Source organism: Malaclemys terrapin, chromosome 1 (assembly GCF_027887155.1).
Source record: "Malaclemys terrapin pileata isolate rMalTer1 chromosome 1, rMalTer1.hap1, whole genome shotgun sequence".
In the NCBI taxonomy this organism is placed as follows: Eukaryota; Metazoa; Chordata; order Testudines; family Emydidae; genus Malaclemys; species Malaclemys terrapin.
The window spans coordinates 248,769,790-248,796,818 of NC_071505.1; the positions used below are offsets into that span (position 1 = coordinate 248,769,790).

At 42.6% G+C, this 27,029-nt stretch overlaps 1 long non-coding RNA gene across 1 annotated transcript; it reads left to right on the top strand.

Annotated features, from left to right (window-relative positions):
* The first annotated feature begins 1,779 nt into the window (after positions 1-1,779).
* Positions 1,780-8,483, top strand: LOC128827767 (uncharacterized). The gene is made up of 2 exons (XR_008443099.1): positions 1,780-3,169; positions 4,072-8,483. It is a non-coding gene; the product is annotated as an uncharacterized LOC128827767 (long non-coding RNA).
* Positions 8,484-27,029: the final 18,546 nt, after the last annotated feature.

Sequence of the window (27,029 nt, forward strand, 5' to 3'; positions counted from 1 at the left end):
CACACCAGAAAGAAGCCACGGAGCAGCTCTTAAACTTTATGGAGAACCAAGTGGATCCGCTCCAGGCAATACTAACTCTTCAAACCAAGCGGCTCCGCACCCGCCCTCCCCTGCAGCCGCTGTTGCAAAACTCTTTCCCATGCGCCTCCCCCCATCCCCACTGCCAACACACTGTTATCAACCTCCTGGCTCCACTCTCTACCCGCAGCATTACACTCCTCCCTCCTCACAGTCCAGCAGTGTGGACTCCCACTACCCACTGCACTCAACACCCAGCCCTCTGCAGTTTGGCCCTGCTGAAGTACAGCACCAGCTGCATTGTACTTCAAAGGAGAAGGTTGGGTGTGATCCCTGGACATACACAAATCTATAGCCGTCCTGGGACCCCACCTCCTCTTGAGACCTTCCCCTCCCCACCCCCCCCTCCCTGCTGATGTATTTTTTCATTTGGCCCTCTCCTCCGGTTGTTGTCTTTTAATAAAAGAATTGTGTTGGTTTGAAAGCAATCTTTATTCTATTAAGTGAAAGCAAAAAGAGCCTGCAAAGCAACATACAATTATGTTAAGCCCCCTTCTTGCATCATGTGCACCAATCACCTCCTAGCATTACAAGCACTGCAATTCTGAGCATAGCAACAAATATTAGTGGCTTTCAGCTTCAAATTGCTGCCTCAAGGCATCTCTGATGCTGATGTCCCTGCACTGTGCCCCTCTAATAGCCCTGGTCTCTGGCTGTTCAAACTCAGCCTCCAGGCGTTGAGCCTCTATGGTCTAGCCCTGAGTGAAGCTTTCACCCTTCCCTTCACAAATATTATGGAATGTACAGCATGCTATAAGCATAGGGATATTGTCATCAACCATGTCCAGCTTCCCATACAGCCCTCATCTCTTCTTTCAAGATGGGAAGGGCAAGGCAATTTGTGACCCCGCCCCCCCCCAGCTCTAATGTAAGTCAGAATACACCAGCTAGGACACTTCAAGGTCTCGTCTGCACAAGCATTTCCCCAAGTTTCTCATCATTGCACTAGCACCAGTGCAACATTAGTGTAGACGGGACACTGTTAACTACTTGTGTTGTACACCGTGTCATCCAGACCTGTTCTAGGCAGGTCCAGCCGGCACAGTGGCTGCAGCACCAGTGGCCTGCTCTACGCTAGTTCTCCCATGGCACTTATGCAATGGTGGGAAAGTTGTGGAAGCAGAGAAAAGAACTGACAGAAGGGAACTGTAATGCATGACGTTTGTTAGCAAGAGTCAGGCTAACTGTAACCCTGATAACGCGAGGTTTGTAGAAGCGAGGATTGTGTGAGGCGGGTGAGAAAGAGCTGTGTAAGAAGTTATGATGACCTCAGCATAGATAAAGTGTAGAAGACCTTGGGTAGATAAGGTATAGAAAATAATTGTATGTTGGCAAGAGTCAAAACAACTGAGGAAATGAGATATCAAGATGGCCTATGTATAAACAAAAATGCTGCTGTCCCTCATTATTTTTGTAATGAAAGGTATAAATGCTTGCTGTAATTAGTTACCAGGGAGAGAGACCTGTTTGCTCTCCCTCTGCACATGTGAGAGTTAATAAAGCTCTGACTTGCTGTACCTAAACAAATAGTGAGAACTCAGTTTTTCTCCGACAATTTGGGGGCTCGTCCGGGATGGCAACGCCCGCAGAGGCACCGGCAGCTGCTACGGATCGTTCCCCTTCGAACCCCATGGCGCCACAATAGAGGTAGGAGACCTTTTGAAATCTCTATTGGGGTGTCGGAGGAGGACAGTCCGTGGGGCCGTCTGCCCCTGTTGGGCTCACGCCATCCGAACTTATTGACTGTGCAGCAAGGTCAGATGCTGAGCGGCGTAATAGGGGAATTGTTTGCCGCCCCCTGTATGCATATGCTAGGTGCATAAGGTTTGCACCTGTGTTGAGGGGTTGTTACCGCCTCAAGAGGGGTTTTTACCGCCTCAAGTGATGCATCGAGGTACTTGGGAATAGTACCTGGAGGTACTCAGGAGTAGTACCTGGTATAAGGCCTTGGTGTGTGTGTGGTCTGTGTGTGTGTGTGTACACAGTGTGAATTGAGTGTTACCGGAAGACGCCCAGAGTACTCTGCGAAGTCTTTTGGCTCGTGACCAGAACTACTCTAACGCAAGCCCGGTAACTAGAGGATCTTTTAGGAGATCCGACCCATGTAGGTTGACTCGGCCTGGCATCGTCCGGCGAGGAGGCTACCTGGGTCTAGGAGTGTGTGCACCCATCTTCCCTCCCCTTTTCCTCTCCGTGTGAGCCACTGACAGTCTGATCATCTCACTGGATGCAACAGAGTAAGCGGCGCCGTCTCTCTGAGACTAGCCGACGCTCTTTGCTGAAGGGAGGTGTAGGAGGGTCGTGGCCATCCTCGTTAGTCTCTCCTGTGTGAATACCCTGTAGGGAGAGATCCTTAGTTTATGTGCCGCTAGCGCGGACAGGGCATCCTCCTCCCTGTGTGTGTGATTGGAAAATGGGTGGGGGACAGTCTAAGGATTCCCTCTCACCCACTAAGGGTACCCCAGCTTATTTCATGTACGTACATTATGGTACTAAAACCTGCAGGTATTTAGAGAATTGGAATCATTACACGCGTGAAAATTCATCTAAACAATGCCCACTAGAAGGTACCTTCAATCTAGATAAGATCATACATCTCAGAGGAGCTTTTAATCACAAAAAAGCCTCTGACACAAATGGGAGCAATTTGTCTATTGAGGAAAGGAACGGGTTAATTTGAAATTCAGCTTGGTCCAGAGATAAAGAGAAAGTTAATCTGCGTTCAAGGTCAAGAATCAATGCAGACCAGACTAAGTATAAAGAAAAACTGCTTTCGGCCCCAGCTGACTGTGAAAAAATATAGACATAGTCAAACCAAAGGCAATACAAGTTAAAGTGCTGAGATTACATTTGCAAAGCTTAACTGTCCAGTGAGATCCAACAGTCTGCCTTTGCGACCCTGGAGCTGGCGTGGTTTGGGGAAGCTGAAGAAGCCACAGGCAGCCGGCCTGGACTGGAATCACTGAAAAGACGCCCCAGGAGACCTCAGGGTGTAAAAGAACTGCCCTCCCAAGAGAGGAAGCAAGTTGGAGATTGCACAGCACCTTCTCTGAACGTTATACACAGACGTGGCCAGTCTGGACGTACGTGTGTGAGTATGAAAGTGTGTCTACTCTCAGCCGCAGTAAGTCTGAGAACCGGAGAGGGATTTAGCATTCCTCTTTCCACCCCGGCTGACCGGGAAGGGTGTCAGGTGGATCTACCCCAGTCGTAGCAGGACTGGGCAACAGAGAAGTTGGAGAAAAGGGAAGAGTTGTGTACTTGATAACTAGAATTGAGCAATTAAGAGCATAGATCATGAACCAGGCAGCAACTCAAACCTACGCCCAGGGCAAGTTGCAAGCCTTGAGACAGGACTTCCAGGCAGAAAAGGAAGCACTGGCTAAGCAAGTACCGGTCCTTCAGGGACTTGTCAGAATTTAACCATTTGTGTTTGCATATGCTGTAAGAGCAGTGTGTTTGCCACAAGAGAAAATTGAATAGTTAAATGCCAATGGGCAATGCGTTTTGCCCAAGTGGCAAGCCTCACGGGGGAGGACTTGGGTAGCCTTGTGAGTAAGAAGATAAAGAGAAGAGACCAGGAAGGGTGGGGGCTAGTTAAGAAGCCCACCCTCCTATCTAAATTGGTAGTGAAAAAGCTGGTGCCCATGGAAGGGACGGTTCAGCGAGAAAAGCAGGATCGGGCCCAAGCGGGCAGGCAATAGATAGAGAGATTGGAGAACAGGTTGGAAACTTTGAGGGCATAGTGGAAGGAAAGGAGTAAGTAATTATAAGCATGGGGATTTCAAATCCCCAGGATAATAATTGAAATGGTAAAATGTGTGTAAGACAGAGTCTTTGTACCAAGGTGCAAGGCTCTCCTTTCTTCTGCAGAATAAAGCAACTCTTCCTTATCCCTGTCTGGCTGTTATTGGCTCTCAGCTAGGTGGACCCGATATTTTGGTGACAGTTAATGGAGACTCCGGTTAATGAATTTCTGTCTTATACATTTAGGTGTTAGGTGTGTGGATGGAACTGAGCCTCTCATTCGTAATTCCTCAGAGTGGAAGCCATCGCGTGCAATGAAGCTCTGAGGTTGAATTGGGATCCTTCTGTCCCGTCCCCTGTAGCGGTCAGTATTAGTAGAAATTCCTGTAATAGGATCCTATTAGGCCATAATTCCCTCTGTTCTCTGTGTAATTCTCTGTTAGAGTGTCAGCAGGCAGATGGGTGGGTCTCTGGTAAAACTCTCTAAGGATAGCCCTTTGGATTATATGTTAAGTAAATGGCCTTTACCCGGTGTTCAGGAAAGAATAAAGATTTGAATTTGTTTTTGGGTAACAAAATAGCAGATAAAAGATCTGGTAAAAAGAGAGAGAAGGACAGTGCCCCTGGCTCTGTGTGGTCGAACTGTCACTTTACTAGGGGTGCATGGAGATTTTGTAAGCACAAAAGAAACAGTTACACCTTGTGTAGAAATTGATGTGGCTAGTGTTGTGGAAATTGAATTGTGGAGAGGATGTGCATTTTCCCCAGAACATGTGCAGTGTATATTGTAGCAGAGGTAAAAGAAATGCAAACCTACCAATATAGGTTGTGTCGTCTCTTTCAGATCACTGGGTGTTTGAAAGCAGGAGTTAGAAGTAAAAGGCAATCAAAAGTCTGGGAAAGTTAATTGTGACTTTTTACATAAGAATTTTTAAGCTGTGGATAGCTTTGGATCTGGAAGCAAGCCAGAAAGCATCTGTATTAATGCAATTTTCTAACTAATAAGGTAGAAGCCACTGAAACCTGGGCTGCCTATGAAACAAATACAAAGAAATATGGGGTAATTCCTCTGTTTTGTCTAAAATCAACAAGAGTATGTGTGTATATAAAGGAAATATTTTAAGCAATGACTGACTACCCAGAAGGGGTAGACCTCTGTTCTTTTGTCTTTCAGATCATCAGAGAAAACGGATGCCAGCTGAACAGCATTCAATGTACCATGCATTTACTGGTACAATAGGAATTATTTTTGTGTTCTTTGTCCTGTCTTGTGGTGTTTGTCTTGTGGCCAGAATTGTTGGGTTTAATATTTTCATAAGACAGTCTAGTTCAAAATTAAATAGAAGGGTTAAATCAAAAAAAGCAGATACTTGTTTTATTCAACTTGGAATACAAAAAGTGTTTGGATAAATCAGGAAAATGTGATATACTAAAGTGTAATACAGTTGCTTAAGTAAGAAAAAAAAAAAAACTTCATTGGCCAGATTTTTTTTTAATTGAAAAAAATTGTTGTTAAGAGTTGCATACCAACAGTCTTTGGAAGCAAGGACATGGAAGGTTAACCCACTCCCCATATTGCCCATGGGATCCTTCTGGCTACCTCAGATTTCTAGCCAGAGGGCTGGGGAGGGAGGAAAGCTATTGGACACCTGAGGTTGTACTGAGTGGACTCCTCAAAAGTGGGTGTGCTTGTCCTGGCTTGTTGCTCCAAAGCTCTGTAATAAAGTTATTTTACTGGAAGGGTGTACATGGCATACATTGAATAATAAGACTAATGTACTGTATAATGGCAATGTGTATGTGTTCATTGTTGGGAAAAGATGTATAAGTGAAGAGTGGAAGTTTCCTTTGTAGGTTAAAAGAAGCCAAGAAGGGGAGAAGGAAAAAGAACAGAATGAGTTAACTGAGAAAAAATAGCTAGCAAGCTCAGTCCAAAGATAAGATGCTGGCACCATCCAAGGACACTGCCCACAGCTAAGACTTGGCTGATAGCCAAGAAAAGGGGGGCCTGAATGTGCCCAAGCAACTATGAGATCTGAAAAACACTGCCAGGCATTAATGAAATGTGTTAGGTTTCTTTTCTCACAGATAAAAGAAGTGCTACCCAAAGACCCTAGCAGCCCTGCCATTCATTGAAACAAGGAGACTGAGTCTACGTAAAGTCTATCAACGAAAGACTGCTTTGGCTCCACACTGGAAAGGCCCTTTCCAAGTCCTGTTAACCACCACCACCACTGTGAAGTGCCAAGGACTACCTGCCTGGACCCATGCTTCTCACTGTAAAAAGACCCCTCCACCTCGGGAGGACTCTCCGACTGATGATAAGCCTATTTCTCCTTCTAGCTCTGCTGTGTCTTCTGGACAGCAGGAAAAAGAAAGAAAGAAAAAAAAAAAGACAAGGTGAAGTGCTAGTAACCTCTCCCTTGTCCACTGACAGACCTACTGTGCCTCTGGATTTTTCTAGAAGAAGCAAAACCATTACAGGGTGATGTGCTAGTAACCTCTCCCCTGTATGATGCTAAACCACACTGTTTCAGGAAAAGAGAAGAAGGAACACTTGCTTCATTGAAACCACAAAGTCCAGGGATTCCTGACTACAAGAGACATTAAGAACTGACCCTGGTGAAGAAACAAAGAATTATACACTGGCAGGAAGAAACTTGTGGGACCCATGCTTGGGAATGTGGTATAGTACTACACCAAAAAGAAATGTATTAGGATATCAATGAACTGTGATTAACACTACACTAGGGACTGTTAAATTTTCATTACCCTTATCCAGTTTCCAGATTACCTCTACATACCCAAATTGCTCACAGGGGGCTGCCATTAGATTAGCACAACAGAGGGCTTGGGTTATTTCTTCTAGAAAGAAGAGAGACTTGACCGGATCCCTGTGGGATGGGGCCAATAATGCAGTAGCAGTCTGGAATATTTTTAAGAACCAGGAACATGATGAGAAATTGGGCCAACTAGAGAAGGCCATAGGCCTTGTTTCTGGAGCACAACTAACCCAGGTACAGGCTGGAGTTGGTGAGTTACATGTTATTTCTGCCCTTAGTTCAATGACCCAGAAGTTGCTGACAGAGATGGTATTGAATATCACTGAGGCTGGGAAGGCATTGCAGTGGGATCTAGCATGCTCAGAGATTCAGGATTTCTTGAATGACCAGCTAATGGCCATTCGGAATGATCTAGAGCACCAGGCTTGGCCCACTGCCCTTACAGACACGTTAGGAGTACCATCTGATCTGTGGCCATGGAGACATACTTGGAAACTTTCTGGGTGGAAGTGTGGACGTTCTCAGTGCTCCTTCCAAGCATATGGACCGGTTCAGGGGGTGTGGGCTCCCACATACCGAATCCTGCCGGGTCCATGGGGAGGATGCATGTGGGATTGGGTAATTCACCGAGACATCTGGGAAATTAGACCTCCTGGTATGCCCAATCGATTTTTAGTCAGTGCTCCTGGGATTACATCTGACATTTGGGTGGGGTTAGGGAGACAATGGACATTTTGGCCGTTACAACCCCCACAGCTTCAGTGTATCCGTAAACTGAAGCCAGGAGAAGTTGTTACTCTTCATGACTACATTTGCTGGGAGGGTAGGGGACAAGGAACTACCCTGACAGGACACTTATTTTTTTAAGCTAATGATAGCTGTGTGTATGTTAAAGCCACTACATTGCAAGACATACATTTTAATCTCACTACCACTGCAGGCAATCATATCATTTATTGGCCTGCAGATAGAGTTTTTCAAGTAGCCCTTAGGTTCCAGATACCCTTTAATTGGACTAGCTTACTATCTGATAGATTTCAAAATTTGCTTTCATTGTTACCTGAGATTCAGAAAATCTCTGAGGTACAAGGGCAAATTCACATGCTTCAAAATGTATATCAAGTAGAAAAGTATGCCTTTCACACTGCTTATAGAGTAGCTACCTTATGTACTAAATATGATGTATTGTGCTTTATGACAAAGGCTGTACAACAACCCCATTATAGTATTGCTATGGGAATGTTATTGCTTGTATTGTTATTAGTTAGTTTAGGATTATCTTATTGTTGTTGTAAAAGACGTAATAATAGTAATACCTTTCATGTTCATGCTAATCATGCATTGTCATTGCATCCAATCAAAACCCCTAAGGTTGAAGCATCTGATTTAGAATCAGAAGTCCAGGACTTGATGCAAATAGAGATTTGAGAATGTTTGTTGTACTAGAAGTACAAAAGGGGGGGTTGTGGAAGCAGAGAAAAGAACTGACAGAAGGGAACTGTAATGCATGACGTTTGTTAGCAAGAGTCAGGCTAACTGTAACCCTGATAACGCGAGGTTTGTAGAAGCGAGGATTGTGTGAGGCGGGTGAGAAAGAGCTGTGTAAGAAGTTATGATGACCTCAGCATAGATAAAGTGTAGAAGACCTTGGGTAGATAAGGTATAGAAAATAATTGTATGTTGGCAAGAGTCAAAACAACTGAGGAAATGAGATATCAAGATGGCCTATGTATAAACAAAAATGCTGCTGTCCCTCATTATTTTTGTAATGAAAGGTATAAATGCTTGCTGTAATTAGTTACCAGGGAGAGAGACCTGTTTGCTCTCCCTCTGCACATGTGAGAGTTAATAAAGCTCTGACTTGCTGTACCTAAACAAATAGTGAGAACTCAGTTTTTCTCCGACAAAGTTAAGAGAAAAATGCACAGTCCAGGAAATTTTGTTGACATGGTAAGTATGCCACGAAACACTCCTCTCTCAGTCAGCAGAGAATGTGCATGCATCTCTTACCCTGCCTCCCAAAGGAGAAGTTGGCCAGAGTTCGGGGATTGTCCTGGTATCAGACTACACATCAAACTAGTCTATCATGCAGCTGTGATGAGAGGGCATCTAAAATGGAAGCCATGCCAATGCTTTCCAGAAGAACAGCAGGTTTGGACTGTGGCAGCAAGAGAAAGTGAGTGCATGTGTATTGGAGAGGGGAGAATGACTGAACCAGTGTGTCCTCAATTCAGGTAGGTTGGGTCTAAAAGTATTCAGTTCAGATAAAAAGAGTTTTGTAGCTTGTGGGCTTTTTTTTTTAAGGGTTGGCTCTGATTTTCCATCACCCTGTGCCTTGCACACTCATTTTCACCCATGCAAAATGTATGCCAAATACTGCCATTCTGATTTGGTCATATTTCACACAGGGGTAAACATATGCACAAGGTGCAGGCTGACAAAAGAATCTGACACTTTGCATTTCATTATGTTGTAATTCCAGTTAAAGTGGTTTGTTTGTTTAAGTGGCTAACTAACCATTTGGGTGCCCTGTTTTGAAAATCGATGTCCTGGCTTAGATGCACTCTAACTGAATGCTTAACTAGATGGTGTGATTATTATTCAAACTGTAGTAGCACCCACATTGTGCTAAGTGCTTTTCAAACATAGAGAAAGACAGGATCCCTGTGGTGTGCAATGTACAACCTATAGCCCTGACCTTGAAATCGGATTTGTATAAGTGGACCCTTCAGACATGTGCAGATCCCCATTGACTTCAGACAGAAACCATAACAGGATTGTCTGTGTGTGAATCCAGTTGCAGGATTGGGGCCATAAAAGCTGAAGGCTCAATTTGGCATTGCACTGGAGATGAAATTTTAGAGATGCATTGAACTTTAAAGCTTATTGGTCTGATGTAAGTCACATAGCACTACTCGATTGTTTTCCTTAATTTAAAAAAACCTGAGAACTAAATAGAAGTTAGCGTTAATGCAACATTAACACTGAAATCTTTATTGAAAAGTCAGCCTAATTCGCCCCTCCATTGCATCATGTGCTTTCATTTGCACCTCTGCAAAGTGCCTGTAAATTGTTTTCCTTTTTATAGCATTTTACATTCTATTTGCACTCTTTGCACAGATCTAAATAATGCAAAGCACTGCTAAATATGGCCCAAGAAATTTTTTTAAAAGGTTGCTTTTATAACTTTAACTTGGCTGTGTGGCACATACAGCTATCTAGTCCAGTTTTCCTCTTAGCTATAGAGTATTTAAGTTCTTAGAACTTGCTATGAATGAATTCCATGTTTTATGCCATAACAACTATAGGGTGCACAAATTGCCTGAGGACTTGTCTACACTGCAGACTTTACAGTGGCACAACTACGGGGGCTGCAACTATGCTGCTGTAGGGCCTTAGTAGTGGAGAAACTTGCTACAGAAATGGGGGTTTTCCATAACTGTTGTTAATCCACCCCCTGAAGAGGTGGTAGCTAGGTTGATGGAAGAATTCTTCTGTCGGTGTAGTGGTGTCTATACTGTGGTTTAAGTTGATTTAATTACTGTGAATTTTTCACACCCCTGAGCAACTAAGCTATGTCAACCTAACTTTTAGATTTAGACCAGGCCTTAGTTAATTTTGCATTTGTTGATTTTCAATGTTTGATTGATCGTCTTTGCGTGTTTCAGTAACAATAGGGTTTTATGTCTAATTTAGTAAATATTTATCTTGCCTCTGATATGATTAAAATGCTGCAATTTTCCTTTAAACTTGGATATGTGATTAAAAACCATAGAACATACTAGGAAAATCCCATGTTTGCACTGCATCAATGGCCGGGCCATTGCAGTTGCCATGTCCTGTGCTCTGATTGCAACCTTACTAAATCCGATCAAAAGGAAACAGATGAGGCAGAAGGTTTTATAACCCGGGCCAACAGAATGTGTGGGAACAGATTTTTCCATCTAGATTGTTTCAGACTAATCAGACTGAAAAGTTTTTCTGCTAGTAAGAGAGAGGCAATTAAATAAGCAGTTTAGTAATTCAGTCACCCCAACTCATTTGATGTCCCCATGAGATTATCAAATCAAATGAAAATAGTACCTTTAGAAAGTGCTGAATACAGAATGCACTTTCACATTTTCCAGACTTTCTTCGCTGGCTGCTGAGTCTTTACTGGATCATTTGTTTATTTTAATTATAAATGAATTAACATTAATTTACAATGTTCACTATCTGCAGAATGTTGATGATTTAATTTTTTGAAAAGGAAACCAGCTAGTAAACTCTTTAGTGCAGAGTATGCTGCTCCCTCCAGGGGATCGTCACTCACGCTTTCTGAATGAACATTACATTATGTCAAGATGTTGAAATAAAAATGCATCCTTTTATTAAATTTTCATAAAATATGGGTCTCATACTGGGAGGTTGTGAGAATTCTCAACTCCATTAAGCTTCTTGATTGGGGGCCAAAGAAATGGGCTCATATTTAGATATAGTTTTAATCCACTTTGAAATGATTCATGCTTAGTACTGGCACAAACTGGAATGATCCACTCAGTTTTCGTTGTAATTCCAGTTTGCATCTTAACAGCTCATTGATATAATATTAAAAAACTCCAAAAAAAAAAAAGTCTATTGGATCTAATTAAGAAAAATACAAAAAAAATTGAGAAAAAATGCATGATAAATGTGTCCTTTCTTGTTGAAATTTTTTAAACTTGAAAACTCTGCTTGGTACAGAAACAACATGAATTTTTCATGAAAATTTACATGGAAAAATGGTCCATTTTTATCAAAATATGAAAATTTTCAACCAACTCTGTTAAAAATATTGCTTATATATTATAGCCTCAGGGCTTGAATGTCCATTCCACTAGATCCCATTTCCACTGCTCTGTGGGTGCTAAGGGGACACAACTCTTGTAGAACTGGCCAGCTGGGTATTCCATCTTCCTAAGAAATTTCCTGAGTGGAATACATCTGCTATAGCATTTCTATACCAGCCCCTCCCGATTGTAGAGAGGGTGGCTGGGAAAAGAGGGGGCCATCCTAATACTGTCTCTTCCTGGCTACTGCATTGGCTCGTTGGACTTGAGGCCAGCTCATCTTAAGAAAGAGCAGCCCTGAAGCCGACCATAATTAAATTATGTTTAGGGGAGGGCTAATCAACCAGGCTGGCTCCAGTAACAGGGATCTTCAAAGGCAGCATAAAGCCACAGGTCCTGTGCTGTGTGCACCTTGGTTGGGGCCAGAATTTCACCCTCAGTATTTGTTTTCCCCAGTGGGCAGGTGTTGACCTGGTTGAATTTTAGGCAGAATTGTTGGCTTGGTTTATGAATTAGAGACCAAAAGCTGCAGCCTTGCCCAGAAAGTGGAACAGAATCCAGTCCTCTGGATGGGATTGAATTGATGCTACCGGGTGATGTTCCTGTGCAACTTGGGATAGTCAAAGTAAAACCTCTCCTACAGCTAGCCAGTCACCCACCAGAGCCCCTGCCCTTGTGAAAGGAGTATGTGTATCCCCTGAGCTAAGGAGGGGAATTAGACTGAAGCTTGTGCTGGAGACCCACTGAATTCTGAAGGGGACTGTGATACTTCCAAGGCCCTCTTCAGTAAGAGAGGCCAATAGCTTCTCTTTTCCCTCAGACTTCTATTTGACCTTATTTGCTGATTGTGGACTATTCCTTGAGCTTTGCCTGAGAGGGGAAGAAACAGCCAGGAGGCCTTGGCTGGAGGATTGTGCGCCAACCTGCTAAAGGGACACAGCCCTGCAGTGCCTGCTGGGTGAGGGTAATTGGACCCACATGTTTGTGCTTCTCATGTAGTTCCTAAAGGGGGTGCTCTGCCAAGGAGAGATTTGTGACACTGACCCATGGGACAAGAGGGGAGAAATCTCTCCAAATACTGGTGATAACAAGGACTAGGGGAACAAAAGGGAGGAGGTTAAAGCCACACCTGGTTGCGGCGGGACTACACGAGTATACAGAAGTGAGCAGAGAATCAGTGCTAACACCCATGGCCCAATTAATTTACAATCCAGATAAATTAATCTAGATTAGCCTCCAAGATGTATAATCAATCATACAGAGTGATCTTGTTCTAAAATTACCTGATCATCCCATATTCTTTGCAGGCCATAACAATGGGAAGAGGATCCAAATATATGGAACATCTATAAAAATAGATTAGCTTCACAAAACAATTCAGTGCTGGTAGCAAGCCTTTCAGAACTGGGCTGTTATTAATTTTTGTCTTATTAAAACTCAAAGCAATGACAATTCAAATGTAACAGTATAAATATTTTGTCTGAATTGTCTTCTTTTGGAAGACTATGTCCTACACTGGCAAAGGGATGGACTTGCTGTTTTAACAGGCTGTGTGGGTCTCTGATTACTATGATCCTTTGCTCCACCAAGCTGTGGTGGCAAACATCCATCACCCTCTACCAAGTGTAGTGTACTGAAAACACATGTTCAAGCCAGATATTTACCAAATCTTACTTTTAGCTCAGTTAAAAAAGAACAAATCAGTCAATTAAGATTCCACTGAAGTAAATTTATGCTAAGGCTCCTTTACCCCACTGTGGTGGGATATGTTGGCCTTAATGAGGGAGTAAATAACATTTACATCTGCTTTAAGGTCTCTTTACTCTGCCAGAGTGCTGTGAGACTCAGAAGAGAGTCCTTGATTCATGCTGTAGCAGAACTTGTGCATCCTGCCTTGGAGTATCTGGAACACATGACAGCCATCAAGGCCTTAATTACAAAAAAAGCTTTTAGATTATATTAAAACAATCTGATGGTCTATTAGAAAAGAATACAAGCAAGGAAACTCGGAGTAAAGGATATGACTACTTTATCTCACACAAGGGGACACAAGTAGGTGTCTCATAGGGTGTGAGCTTATGTTTCATAAGTGATGCAGCACAATGAGAGATGTTAGGGTGGAGTGAATGTTGTACAGACAAAATCCTGTGGTCCTTACTCAGCTTTTATTCAGCCAGGTCCCATGAATTTAAGGGATGTTTACCTGAGTCAGATCTGAGTAAAGGCTGAGTAAAGCCTTCAGGATTTGGCCTACAGTAACTCAGAATTTCCTTGCTTTTGTTAGTCTGGGGGGGGGTACTAGGAAGAGTGGGAAATGGAAACACAGAAAACTAGAGACTGGGTATGAGACATGGAGTATAGTCTGTATCATTTTGAAATAAGAGGCTTGTTATGACTGTTGAAATGCATGTGGTACTAATACATATTGGATTCAAACTCATCTGACTTTGGCTTCATATTCTTGTACGTTTCCAGTTACTCATTCATTAAGGATGAACACAATTGGTGCTTAAAAGTATGGCATTTCTTTTTCTTTATTCTTATTCTCTCTACCATGGACAATTTGTCCAGCACAACCACACTGAGAAGTGTAGAGGGGAATTTGGGAGTAGAAAGGACATAGCATGGAGTGTGAAAGTTGAACCACATGGCATATGTCTTTACGAGCTGTATAGGCTGTAAAATAACACCTGAACTATTAGCCTACAAAATAAATGCAGTAAGAGTTGACAGGCTGTGCTTTATCACAGAGTAGGTAGTGGTTGGTACACTGAGTACAGTACATGGCATTGGGATGGCTGAGGTGTGACTTACACTGTTAGAACAAGGCTGTGGTTGTGGCATTTGGCCAGTGGTTGAAGTGAAAACTGAAAAGTGACAACAGTATCCTGCAAAAATCTGGTATTGTTCCCCAGCCTCTCATTTTGTTCCAAAGGTCATAACATACCATAATCAGCCAACTCTGCTTCAACAAATTCTCACTGAAGGAAAAACATTTCTTGACAGAATAAGTACTGATTTCTTTTCTTTTTTTTTTTTTTTACAAATCTTCTTTGTACAGTAATAGACTTCTAAAGTAATGTTCGTGTGCAAAAAGGTGAAATCCAGTGAAAAACGAGGTTCAGTAAATGGATAAATCTTGTAGCTCAGCAATGCAGATCAGTGTTTTACACAGGAGGAAATCCTCTATGACATGTATCTGATAATGGAATCATTTTATATAAGGAAACTTACAGTATGAGGGCTCTACTGTCCAAGCACTATACAATGGAGTACATTAGCAGCATAGTACCAGTTTAATGCCAGGTATTGAAAGCTGACCCCTGCTTTCAGTTATTGCATCAGCATGAGTTAAAGGAGCCTTGTTCTAGACGTGAAGGCCAAAAAGGCAGGGTAGAGAACTAGCAAATATTGAGGAGTGAGGTTTTTTGCATAGATTGGATCAGATTCTCATTCCATTGCCATTTCTTACATATTGACCTGTGATTCTTCAGGAAAACATTCTTCCCCCAATCCTCCTCATTGCTAGTTTTGAAAACCTGATCTATCTTTCTAGGTCTTTATATGGCTCCCATTACTGTGTTAGCTGAGCACCGCCAGCATATCTGAGCACCCAACATCTCACGTTATTTAAGCGGGCTATTCAGAACAACAAACCCAGTGGCTGGCTACTTAGTACTATCATTGTTTGATTAATAAATGTGATGCTATAATTGTTAAGCATGTGTTATGGAGGCAGGGAAAGCATTAAAAGTTGTGAGTCCTAGATCACTGCTAAAGCTAAATGGTTTTTATAAAAACCAGGACTGGAATAAACAATGACTTTTACAGCTAAATGCTTTGCATTTAATGACATGAACAAAATATTAATATTATTTTAAAACCTCCTACTGATAAATGAATGGAGAAACTGGTCTAATTTTGAGCTGGATTTCCTCCCCAATTCAAAGATACCAGAGTTTTAAGGGCAAGATTCTGCCTGTGGGCGTCATGTGGCTTTGTTGTGTCTGGAGTCCCCAGGAGGAATTCAGTCACAGTTCCTCCTGGGGATTCTCAGGAAGTGCACGCTGGAGTAGCAGGTCCACCACCATCAAAGAGGGTGCAGCGTGAGCTGCCTGTTCTCAGCTCTGCAAGAATGGTTGGCCATTTGGGGGTGGGGCAGAGCAAGGGCCCCACTCTCCTGCTCTCCCTTTCAGACAGCTACTGCCCAGCAGTGAGGGAGCAGGTGCTGTTCTCCCCAAAGGAATTCTAGCCAGCCCTTGTGCAGGAGCATAAGAGGAGAAGCAGCCTGGGCCTGCCACAGCAGCCAGAATCTGTCCATAAATATTTATTCTCTGTATACCTGTTGCAGTCTCGCCCCTGTTTATTTTCTTGGGATCATACTTATCCGCTCACACTAAACTGAGGCTGGAACCACTGCTTTTTAAAACTGAGGCTAGCCTATACCTACACTGCTATCGAAGGTGTGATTGTAGTGCAGATATGCCTACCAGTGCTAGCATTAGCCTACTTGGCGTGGAGAACAATAGCAGTGAAGAAAGCTGTGAATGCGTGACAGGGGATGGATCACTTGGTGATTACCTGTTCTGTTCATTCTCTCTGGGGCACCTGGCATTGGCCATTGTCAGAAGACAGGATACTGGGCTAGGTGGACCATTGGTCTGACCCAGTATGGCCGTTCTTATGTTCTTAAGATGCAGCAGCATGGGCTTCAGCACAAACTAGAAGCCCACTTGGAATCCTGAATAATCCTCACACTGCTAGCCCATGCCAGGGTCCGTGTCACTGTATTCTGATTGCTTTTCTTAGCCAGGCTAGCTAGATAAAGGTAGGGCGGGTGTACCGACAGGAGCTGCACTCACACCTCTGGCTGCAGCGTAGACACGCCTCGAGAGTCAGGGTGAGAAAACGGCTGATCTTGGCCTTTACTGAGAATATTTTACAAATTTTTATTTGACTGTCATGGGGTTCACTCACCATTAGCAGCACTCCTGATGGCTGTTACCTCTTCATGGCTTGGTCCTCTGGCAAGGTGACTAAGATTCTCTCCTTCTGGGGAATTCAAAGATTTTCCAGACCCCCTGTCTGGCTGACGTCTCCAATGCCCTTGCCACTTCCTGGTGGTTGGTAGGGGAAACTAGCCCCTCCCCCCACCCCCTACACTGGGTTCCATCCCAGGACCCTATAACAAGTAACCACAGTCCCTATACAATCCTATCCCTTGCTGCTGTTTTCCTGGGCTTCTTCCTACTTATCTGGGTTCCCCCTCTATGGGTTTGCCAGCCTCCTCCTACACTCAGGGAATGATCACAACCTTCTTCCCTGCAGCCTTTCCCAACAGCAGCCCCAATCTGCAGCCAGCTATCTATAGGCCCGCCTGCTCCTGCACATGTGAGCATGTTCCTCTAATCAGGGCTTTCCTCTCAGCGTTCACTCGACTAGGTTATTTGCTCCATGGGGCCTCCATTAACCCCTTCCACTCCTGTATGGGGTGGACACCCCTATCATAGATCCTTTTGGGGGAATGGGGGGAGGCTGAAGGCCTGTGACTGTTTGGCCAATTTTCTTCTTGAATGGCTTGCCTCCTGCTGAGAGCTGCAATTAACACGGCAAATCCCTCCCATTGGCCAAGGGAGACACAGAAGAACCAAAGCAACTCCACTGGAGGGAGGTCGGGGGCGCAGGTCATGCATAGTTGCCAAACTGAGCTCCCATTTCCCTTCTGAAAGTATAAATGCCAGCCCATCAGGCCTGTCTGCTACCTCCCCTGCTCTCCTGCAGGCCAGGTAGGCACAGAGAGAACATTTTAAAAACACTTTAAAATTTGCCCCTGCAACTTCTGTCTATTCAGAACTTCCCTTCCACACAGCAGTGCATGTCTCCTGTCTGCAGGCAGGGAGGGGGACTTGAACACACTAGTGTGACCAGGGACAGCTGCCAGTGAGCCCTAGTGCCTGCCCGAGTTAGCGGGGCTGGGGCCCTATCACCACACCAGAGGAATGGCCAGGGCTGGGCACTGGCTCCTGTGAGCGGCCGTCTGATATGCTTCTGCTTTCGCCGCTGCAGTTCCTGGTAGAGCCCTGCAGCACCGTGGATATCTGCTTTATATCCATGGATATCCGCATCTGCGGATATAAATTTTGTATTCGCGCAGGGCTCTAGGCATTCACGCAGGGCTCTTGTAGTTGACATATTATAGAATTTAAAGTAATCATGTTCACTGATGGCAGAATTATTCAAACACTTAATTTGAACTCAGAGGGTCAAATTCCCTTCTCAGTTATACTTTTACATTGTTGCTGAAGTCCGTAGTGTTACAGCTGTGCAAGTGAGAAGAGAATTTGGCCCATAAACTGCTGAGCATAGAATAAAGCCACCAAAAAATAACAAAAGTAGAGTGATCCCAAAGTGCATGTTCCTTTATAAAAACATCTCTGATATCAGATTATTTTTCAAAATATAAGTTAAAAATACTGATACTTTTTCTTGGGAAATCCCACAGTTTTGTTTATCATCCAGCATCCATCTGATTTTTTTTTAATTGAGCCCTTATCTTTGATGTGAATGCAAACATTTGAAAGGAATAAAGCAGCAAACAGGCTCCCTCTTTCACCAGTGCATGAAATATTCCTTTTGTCACTTAATTTCCACACTGTATTCATTTGTGGTTACTCACCTTCTCCTCAGAGGTCTCTAGGGAGCCAGAAAGCTGGCTATCTTATGATCTGGAACATGAACCGAAGTATTGCTCCCAATAAATTACATCTGAAGTGTTTACCGGAAAATTAGCTCCTCTTGGGTACTACAGAATGTTGCAGGCCTGAAGTGCCCACATTATAGAAAGTAATTCATACATCAAACATGTGGTAATCCCAATGAGGATGTGATGGGCTACAGTGGCCTGGGAAGAGAGGAGGTTTGTCTGTTCACTGTGTCTAACAATGCTGAAATGTTTTTTCCCTGTCCATTCACTTTAACAATGTGCCATTCTGTACCTTATAAGCACTTAATTTATTCCAACTCTTTGGCCTGACCTGTAATCCCCCCTTCTCCTTACCCATCTGACCCATCTGTGTTTCATTTCCCACTCATCAGCATCCAAAGAGCTAGGCCCAGGCCCCGTTTGGAACCATTAGACAGAGATTGGCACTGTTCCCTCTTCCTGCACCACATCCTCTGCTGAAAAAAATGACCATCAGATCAGAGAACAGAGCCTGCTTTGTCCCCAGCAACCAAGATCTGGAAGCACTTTCAATCATTTGCACTCTATACCCACTCAAACGCATTAATGTGATCAACATTGGGCCTGTTGTGGGCATTTTTTCCAGCAAATAGCTTGCTAACATTCCAGGCATGTACTTCCCTGAAAACAAGACTGAGACAGGGCCCTGAATATTCAATTGGAAAATCACCAAGAGCAAGAGCTTAGCTTGGCACGGCTGGTGTTGATTCTTAATAAGTGACTTCCTAAAGCTGAGGCATGGGGCTTACAGCTTCAATGACTTGTTTGAAAAATATTTTGTAGGTGTCTCATACCACTTTATTTCCTGTGGTATGCGTCATATTGTGAGCTATTCTGAGCCAAGCTGTTTAAGCACACTAACATTTTTTTCCAAGATTGTGGCGTTCAACTAAAAATGTGCTTATACAAGATGAGCTCATAGTTATTAGTGCTGATGTAGTTTTAACTACTTGGGTACCAATAGCCCAAGGCCTAAAACCTGCTGAAAAAAGAAAATACCTGAGCAAAAACTTCTCTCGCAGTAGTTTAAGGCTTTCCAAAGACAAGATAACAGGTACAGTATTTTCTTATGGGGGAAAAAAAAAGTTTCAAAATTCAGGTCTTGTTGCTATACGATCTTTTCTACAGTACATACCTTTCATTCTCATTAGAAAGGCTCTCTGTTCTAAGGATCACTGAAATAAAGGTGTCGGCGAGATTTGGAACATCTGATTAAAATAAGTCCCTTTAATGTTTTTGGGTATGCTATGTATACTATGTGTAGGAACAGCAGCTTGCCTAGGGCATTTGGACTGACTAGATACGTCCTAATGTTTTATTCATTTGGATGGGCCTTTCATCAACATTGCTACCATGACAAGGAAAGTTTGTCTATGCTGAAGGGGGCCAACTTAGATTTCTGTCAACAAGCACTGATGGAGGGAGGGTGACTGGCTGGCTCTCTGGCCCAATCACACAGCAGCATTGCTTTGTGGTGCCCCACTGAGGGGATCTTTCAGTTATGTTGTGGATCTGGCCCCTCATTCTCCCAGATGAAAGAGGGTGGGTGGGAGAATTGTGTAGGAAATTGTCAGAAGCTTAGGTAGTATGGGCTAGCTGCATATGTGACATCTCAAAACTCTTGCTGATAAAGAGGCAAAAGTATGAGTCTTTGAAGGGTACCTTGCTGCTGTCCTTGTGGCCAAAAATGTCACCTTCTTACAAGGTCTGTTTAGAAAAAACTAGGAACATTACAACTAACAGGATAGTGTTAGGATCTGGCAGGTGTGAGAGAATAATGGCATTAGGGAGTGTGGGCTAGGAGCCTAAGTGAAGTAAAACTCTCTGCTCCCTAGGCCCAATATCTGTGTCCCTAGCCAAGTCTACTTCTACTCTTAGGAAGTTCCACTCTGAGGGGTAAGACAGAGAAAAACCAGTGGTTATTGTGTAGTGTTCATTATTATTAATGTATTAATAATTAAATGTATTATTTAATATTTGTTAGTTATATAGCTTCCCAAAACACATCAGATGGGGGTGGTGCTTCCTTCTGGCGAGTGGGATGATCACTGTTTCAACCCAAAACCAGCTCAGAGAGAGAAGATTCACCCTTGCTATAGCTTGAGTGTATGTGTATGTGTTTGTGTGCACATGTACGTAACCTCATCCAAAATGCTGATTGTGTGTTGCTCCATAACAGTGCAAACTACTGACAAAAGATTTACAATATAATATGCAATTAGGAATTTTTCATAATTTGCATTAAAAAATCCAGCTCAAATGTTTAGACTAACTGTATTATAATTTCATTGATCTGAATTTAAAAATTCTCTAACAGAGATCCTGATAGTTTTTTTAAATTAAATTAACTAAACAAGAGCATCTTATACACACCAAGTAACTCTGGCTTCCAAAGTTTGTAGTCCCATTACTGCATTTTTTGGGGGGATAATTCATGGAACTATATTAGAGAATTAGTAGATTTTTGACACTCATTAGCCATGTGTGCATCAATGTGTAGACACACACATGCCTAGAGATCGCCAGAAATTTACATATATATAATTTTTATTTCTGCGACATGAACAAATATCAGATTAGTCATTATTCTACACCACTAGGCAATATTTAGTTTTAGATTTCACTTCCCATAAGATCACTGAAAGTCAAATTTTTTAACTACAGTCCTCTATCTTTCTATACAGTCTGTTTATTACAAATTGCCTTGTTTTATAATACAAAAATTAAGGCTTCCCTACTCTAGCAAATGAATGGGAAGAGAATGTGTGTAATAAAATGTCAAAATAACAAATCCAGTGATCAATCATGGTATCTCAGGATAAACTGGTTATTACTAGCAATGTCTGCTAGAGTAATTCTGAAGTTCTAAACTCCTGATGTTTGGGTTGATTTGAGTTTTTCCCTTGCTCAGCCCCATAACAGAGCTTTAATGTTTAACATGGACATAAATTCACTGTGGCTCTCAAATGAAGACTGTATTTGAGAACTGAATAGAATGCTTGAATTTACTCTACAGATTACACTTACACCAGCAAGTAAAGTTCCAAGTAACTTTCCTTCGCAGGGCAGCTCATACAAAATCTCAGGAAACAGCAGGGCTTAATTAGGACCCTGGTTTATAGTTTCACCTGAAAAAATACATTTAAAAAATCATGTATGTTTGGCTGTGCAGATTTTCTAGTCAATAAATTCTTGCTAATTAATCACATTAATGGCATGCCTTAAAAGTTGAAACAAAATCACAAAACAAACCAAATTCCCCATAAATATCAGATATAAAGACCTATTCACTGATGCATATTCTGTATTTCTAAAAAGAACTTTACAAGTGTTTTCTTCTCTCTTTTTTTTTTCCATGCGCTGTGCAAAAATGACTGCCACTATCAAAGAGCAATGTTGCAGGAGGTGAAGAAGAATGTGATTTCTTTGCAAAGAGATTCAATTCTGCCAAATTATATCATTTTTTCTTTAGACGATGAGTTCAATTCTTGCAAGTACGGCTGTTTCAGAATTTCAGCCACAAGTGGCTACACTCACCTCCCCCAGACAAAAAGCAAAATGTCTGAGGAGGTCCTGCTCAATCACTGTATTGTTCCAGGGTGCAGAAAGCAGTAATCCTCAATGCAAACTGTGCCACTGAATACTGTGCTACTATCTGCGCCTGTCTGATATAGTGTTGATGACACAAAAGCAGGATTATTTTAGACCAAGCCTACTAAGCGATAAATAAACAGAAACTGTTTTACTTTGCAGGACATTCATTTATAACGGGGATCTGGTTTTATTTATTTTTAAAAAAGAAGAACCCAACAACTTGTAAACTGACAAACTACTAAATCCAGTAACATCTCCCACATATGTGATTGTCTGATTGTGAACAACAGCTAAAAACCTATTTGTCACTCCTTTTCTAAAGGAACAGCAAATAATCCTCGTGATAGAATTTCTCCTGCACTTCAGTTCTTTTTGGCCTGAGAAAAAACATCACTTGCTTCTTTTCATATGCCAAATACGCTTTTACATCAGCATGGAAAACCCTGTGCAGTTTCAAAATGTGAACAGACTTGAGTTAACGTCAATTCTTTTGAATGCTGCCTGTTAATCTGCCTGGGCCACTCCCTGTTTATATATACCTACAGGGTTAAGGGTCTGTCAGCACTGCTGTTCTAAACCCCCTCAGAAATGGGCTTAACAACTCTGCTATAAACATTTGATCTTGGCAGAAACTTGACATATAATAAGATCTCTGCACATTTTTTTTTTAACTCCAAATGTAGAAATCAGTCATTTTGACTGGTGTCACGTTTGGTGGGCAGCAAAACAAGCAGGAAAACTCAGTGATGTTAGATGCTTGTGACCTTCTCAGCTGTCCCCTGCTACTGGACACCTTTCATCCCAGAGGGAACTCTGAGGGGACCATCTATTTGTATCTGTTTTAGTCCCTTCCCCCCTTGAGGACCTGTATTGTAGGCACCATCTTTCCAGCTAAGGATTGGTCCCCAGAATCCAACATTGCTACCTTTTAATCAACAACCATTATAAAAATCGTAATAATTATTATCACTCAGTATTACATCATGGGCTTGTTGTAAAAACAAAACAAAACAAAAAAACAAATAGCCTTTACAATGTAAAGCTCTTTAAGCATAAAAAGAGGAAGGTTAATGTCTAAAATTTACATGATCAGACACCAATAATCCTGACCATGAAGTGACTCCATAGGTTTGGGTAATCAGGAGTTTTGTTAAGCCCTCCTCAGAATTCCTGCATTTTAGGTGCTTAAATGCACTTGCTCTCCTTTGACTTTCCATACAATTCTCTCAGTGTCTAAGACAGCTGACTCCTGGAGGTCACTGACTGTGATTTCTTGCACTCCTAGCATGTTCCAGAGCGGCTCTTTCATTCCCTTAAGGAGCTCCAGTGCTCCAGTGCTCCAGTGATCACTGAGATTGTCTTTGTTCTAGTTTTCCATAATCATTCCACTTTTTGGCAATGTTCTTCATACTTAGCCATCTTCTCTTCCCGCCCCACTTTTTTTTAATGTTTCTGCCTGCTGCTATGGCATCATCAATTAACATGGTCTTATTTGTCTTCTTTCCTACAACGACTGTGTCCAATCTGTTTGCCTGCACAGTTCAGTCTGTGACAATTGCCAGAGCCCATAAAATCTTACCCTCTTCATTCTCCAGAGTGCTTTCAATTTGGTGATTGTAATACCTCATGGTTCATTTAAATCTATCCTTGCCACAGAGGGTTCAGTGTAGACACTTGGGACCACATATATTCTCTCCCATACAGGCTCCTCCAGGAGCTCAACACATGCTCCACCGTTTCTTCCTTTTCAGAACACATTCTCCAGTTCAGGGAGCTGTTCTGTTGGTCAGTTTGTTTCAAACATAATTAGGCCTTAAGGACTGGTCTTATGCACTCATGATGATGCTCTCTGTATCTTTTTTGAGGTATCCTTCTATAAGTCAGGAGTCTGTTAATCTTTGATCACTAATGGATTTGATCTCTCTCCGCCATTGTCTGTGCTTTGATTTCTGTGTAAATTTTTTGAGTCTTTTTTTGGCTATTTGTTTTCTCCTTTCTTTTATGCTTTTTGGGGTTGGGATGCACACTTGGCCATTGTTTGCTTTCGCAACCAAATGATCTTTTACTCTGGCTGGCTCCTCATGTATTTTGATGTTTTATTCTTCATTGTCAATTGCTTCCTCCACAGATAGCAAACCTTTTCCTCCATCACATTGGCAGATGTACATCCCGTCAACATCTTGACTGATATTCATTACTCTATGAATCACCAGAAGCTTTCTTGTTTGGATGTTGTAATAGGAAGAAAGCCTGAGACATAAGCTCATAAGCCCATGCATAAATCCCAGAGGCCCCGGAACGTCACGTAATCCATGACCTCCATGACATCCTTAATTATAAAAAAATGATCAAATGCTTATCAATGTTTTAAATGTAATTGTTTGTACTTATATAGTTTGTAACACTAACTAAGTATAAAGGTCTCCTCATGTCACCCACAGGTTATCAAAGCACAACTCTACACCCCACGCCTCAGTCATGGTCCCAGCCTAACATTCCCAGGTCCACTATAAGGGACTAAAAACAATTGAAAAATAAAATCTGCCCATCAGTCGTATGAAGGAATGTGCAGACTAAGGTACAGATGGGGCCTGAATGTATGGATGGCAAAGTAAGGTGGCCACATAACAGTGTTCAGCCCAATGGGCCATCTTCAGTCCATGCATTATGCTTTGCCAGGACGATGGGTAAACATCCTCCCCATAAAAAGACAAAAATCAGAGGAATGCAGTAGGAAGAGAGACTGAGACATAAGCCCTTGTATCAGAGGCCTGGTATAAGGCAGGACCTGCTCACAAAATCTGGCAAAAAGAGTGCAAATGTTGCAAAAATACACATTCCTAAGAAGTACTAAGCACAAAGTACTCAGGCAAACACATTCCGATATCAAGTGGTACCAGAACATCCCGATATCAAGGATGGTACAAAAACATTTCCCAAGGATAACAGGAACACACTGACTCCTCCTAAAAGATAAGGTCAGGATGACAGTACATAATAAAAATGTTTTAATTGAACCAAGATGTACAAGGTGATGGATAATAACTAGCCATGTCAGGGGGCAGTAACTAACTATGTCAGAGGCAATACTAACTTGTTTGTATCAGGGTATAAAGATGTATCTCAGAGGGAATATCTTTGTCCAGCTAAGGAGGGAATGGAAAATCCTGCCATTCACTGAGCTGCATCCATTGTCACAGGCATACATGTCTTAGTATCCTTGTAGCGTCTGCCAGGTGCTATTATTGTGCTTCATCAACAATAAACCTGGCCAGGCATCTTCACACCTTAACAAATCTTGCGGTCATTGGGCAGTTCACTCAAGGTCTGCTGTGCCAGTTTTCTGCGCAGAGCTGGGATGACACACAGGGAGAACACACACCCGCAGCTGAACATCTGATGACAGATGTCAATTTTTTTTTCACTCTTGATTCCATTTGATCACTCTTCGTTGTGTACTGTACTACTGATATCGCCAACATGTGAATGGCTCAGATCAAATTCTTTGAGTTAAGTTTTGTCCTTAGAGTAGTTCTTATTCTTCTGTAATATTCTTACTTCACTTCTTCTTTGACTTCCTTATGTTGTAACTCTAACAATTCCCTAATTCCAAGGTATTTGAAGGAGCCATGCTGAAAGATGTATTGGATAGTACCTCAGTTAACTTGTATGCCATCTGATTGCACCAGTTTGTCCCTTTTTACAGATGCTGATGCACATTTAGCCAACCAAACTACTAGGTTTATAGCTTCACCAAACTTTTCTACACATGTCATCAATCTCTATATCTCTCCTTTTGTGGCAGTCCATGTAGTTTCAGATCATCCCATTAGAGCTGAGTATTCCAGTTAACTATAGATTCCTGTAGGAAGGAGATGATCTTTGGATGAATCTTGTGCATTTTAAGTGTCTTGTTGATCCACAAATGTTGGAAGCTGTCATATGCTTTTTGGTCATCTATTCACACCATCTCTACATTCTTCTTTTTGCATCTTCTGTGGTCATCCTGTTCAGCCTGCGGAGGTCTTGTGTCCCTTTTGTGTTTAACGTGCAGCCCTTTTTGCTAAGAAGGCAGCATTCCATTGTGAGCTAGCACTCTCCAGATCTTCTTTGCCAGAATTGCCATTAGAAGTTTCCACATACTTGGGATGATCAATCTATAATTCCTAGTATCAGTCCAGCCTTCTTTCTTTTTTTGTATGAGGGCAGTTCTCCCTGTCACCATCCATCGTGGACACCTGTTCTTCAGACACTTATTAAGCTGTCCATGCAAACAATCATAGCGAGTTGTTACTATCATGAAGTCACAGTCTCGGTGCTCTGGAACTGCTCTGAATAAAGTTCAGCCAGGACTCTGGTGCGACATGTCTCACCTCAGTTCATGCCTTCACCAGGGCAAGAAGTCTGCTCGGCTTTGGCACTTCCTGGTCCAACCTCAGAGCAGTCAGCACCCTGTTCACTCTGTGAGCTCCCCTCAGCGAGCCCACCTAGATGGGAAGCCTTACATGCCATGCACCCCAACTTCACAGTCAGAAGTGACTCTCAGCCAGCGGTGTAAAACGGAAGGGATTATTAGTCACCAGGAATACAGCGTAGAACAAATCTTGTTAGCACAGAAATCAGGAACATTCAGCAAAGGCCACCTTGGGAGGACCCAGAGCCCCAGGACCTTGGCCGTCACCTCTGAGTCCCAAACCAGGAGACTGACTCGCTTCCAGCTGCCTGGCCTCAGTCATGCATGTTGTTCCGCCTCCATCCTTTGTCTTGTTCCCAGGCAAAAGGATCACCTGGTCGCCACCCCTCTCCTTTCTCCAACTTGTCGTAGCCAGATGGCTCCTGGGGTGAGGCCCTCCGGCCATTACTTGCCAGGTTACAGAATGTTTTGGCCACTATCTACGTGCAGGCAGCTAGAGGCAGCCAGACCTGCCTGCTAGGGTCTCTGCAGCAATCACACACCCTTAGCTCACCAACTAAATACTTGAGTAATATATAGGGGAAACTGAGGAACACACAGTATTCAGAGAAAACATTAAGAACATTCCCACTTCGTCACAGTTACACATTTCAGTCAGAACCCATGTACAATCTGGTCAGAGTGCTTTCCAATTGTTCATTCCTCTCAGGACCTCATCTATTTCTTTCTTTGCTATCCCTGTGTATTTCTCTATGGTGGGTATTTTTAATTTCCCTTACATTTCCTCCCCTCCTTTACAATGTTCATAATAATTATTGATTTGCCTGGAATCGCCGCATTGTGTTGGGTTGGCAAGCTATACC